Below are 2,500 nucleotides of genomic sequence, written 5' to 3' on the forward strand. Positions count from 1 at the left end.
AAACTGTATTACGTTTATCATAGGTGTATGCCAAAACTGTAACTGTAGTATGTAGGTGATAAAAAAGGTTATTTCACATCATACGAACATTAATAAAAAGTAAATGTAAAGCTTCGCTCCCAAAAAGCATAACTGTTGGAGATTAAAAAAGAAAAAAAGGGTGAGAGCTATCTAATCTCATAAGGATATAGGGAAATAGGGAAGCTGCAAAAAGCCATCAAACATACTCCTACAAGCGACAGGAGATGTATACAAGTAAAACATACCTATCTGTTTCCACCTGTCATCGCCAACCGTAAGTGAATTCATATAATCTGATTTTAAATACTCCTCGTCTGAAACAGTCTCCCTTCCCTTCCAAGTTTTAGTTTTAAAGAGAAATTCACGAACGCTCAGTTATATGAAATTAAAATACACTGCAGTTCTTTTTTTTTACTAAATATGTTTATGCTTTGCTGGAGAAATTTCGTGCTTTTCACATTTAAACGACATCTATATATATATATATATATATATATATATATATATATATATATATATATATATATATATATATATATATATATATATATATATATTTGGGAGAATATTTATAGTTGTGCTGTAAGTTCATATTGTTTACGCTTCGCGGGCTACACTCGAAAATATTATGCATTTCAAATTTTTGCAGCAATTTTCTTTCTCTCAGCGTGAAAGCGAACGTCACTTCCAAGGGTGATTGTGTGCACGGGATGCAAACTGAGGAGGGAACCCACAGTCCACTGCTTGACTGTTTTTTCCTTATCGGCAACACTTCTGAAGTAAATGTAGGGTGTGTGAGAGAGAGAGAGAGAGAGAGAGAGAGAGAGAGAGAGAGAGAGAGAGAGAGAGAGAGAGAGAGAGAGAGAGAGAGAGAGAGAGAGAGAGAGAGAGAGAGAGAGAGAGAGAGAGAGAGAGAGAGAGAGAGAGAGAGAGAGAGAGAGAGAGAGAGAGAGAGAGAGAGAGAGAGAGAGAGAGAGAGAGAGAGAGAGAGAGAGAGAGAGAGAGAGAGAGAGAGAGAGAGAGAGAGAGAGAGAGAGAGAGAGAGAGAGAGAGAGAGAGAGAGAGAGAGAGAGAGAGAGAGAGAGAGAGAGAGAGAGAGAGAGAGAGAGAGAGAGAGAGAGAGAGAGAGAGAGAGGTACAGAGACAGATCAACACAGACAAGCAAATAGAGTCAAAGATAGAGATGCAGGCAGGTAAACAAACAGATAGGTAGAAAGGGGAAACAAAAAGCAAACACGGGAAATTGTAGCAAACCCGAGTGCCATTTATGATTCTTAGCCCCTGAAGCACATCGGCAACGCAAACAAAGGCGGCGCACAGGAGGCTTACTGTCGCCCTTCTTACCATGCCGGCCTCAGATCACCTGCATGACCCAGTGCAAGCATATACTTCACGAAAAGGCCGGGGTGAAAAGAGGCCATAGAGAGGAGAGGAGAGTATAATCATGCAACATCCACACTCATTATTCATTCACGTCATTATTCTAAAACAATTTCCCGCCTCTTGCCGAACCATATGATATCAAAAGGCTCTAGTTGAAGTTGTGTACACGGGTTTTTAAAGATCTTTGTCCTGTTGTAGTAATGGACAGTCATGCAACACCCAAAAACATGCTCTGAAACTCACTGTACCCGCGATTGGTACCACAACATGCCTTCTCAGGAGTTGTAATTGACGGCAAATTTTTAACATATTAGTAGTTAGTAAGACCGATGAGACAACACGGTGTCTTTCCTGCAGTTTAAATTTTCTGATTTGCTCAAAATATTACCTATCCAGGGAAGTGATGGGCAGTCGGTAAATCACAAGATATATGATTAAAGGAAATCTTTACGCAAAGTGGAAATCAAAACAACGAGTTACATGACATTCACTTTTCATTTCAATCTTACGCCTGATCTTACCTTTGATTTGATATTTATGGACTTTTCGGTAAATTGTAGGTGTTATGACTGAGACAAGACTTTAAGTTAGTGTAAGATGGTACTCAACTACTTGGCCATAATTGTACCATAACTGTACCATGGCAGCACTTTTACACGCATTCCATGTCCATCAATACTGTCTATTCTTTAAGTGCCCTACAAATTTATCCAAACACTTGATAATCCACTAGTAATATCATAGGCACTCCATATTAAAGGTCTCACTCATCTGCTTCCCAGAAGAAATAAGACTATTCATCCTACAATCTATTCACAGGATGACTGGAAACACAAGACCAGGTTCTTAGTATGAATTCCCCAGTAGTAAGGAAAACAATATCAAAAGACGTACTCATTTACCACAAAAGTGACATTATTCCCACAATCCATTCACAGGAGCTCTGGAAACACTGCGGCATCCTCTCATCTGATCCCGGGGCCTTCCCATATTAGGTAGGGCGTGGCTGGGGACGTCTGGCAACGCTGGGAAATAACGAACCAATATTAAATCCTGGGCCGAAATGACGTCAGCATGTCACGTGTCTCTGTGGCGA

The sequence above is a fragment of the Portunus trituberculatus genome, chromosome 37, assembly GCF_017591435.1.
Source record: "Portunus trituberculatus isolate SZX2019 chromosome 37, ASM1759143v1, whole genome shotgun sequence".
Taxonomy (NCBI): domain Eukaryota; kingdom Metazoa; phylum Arthropoda; class Malacostraca; order Decapoda; family Portunidae; genus Portunus; species Portunus trituberculatus.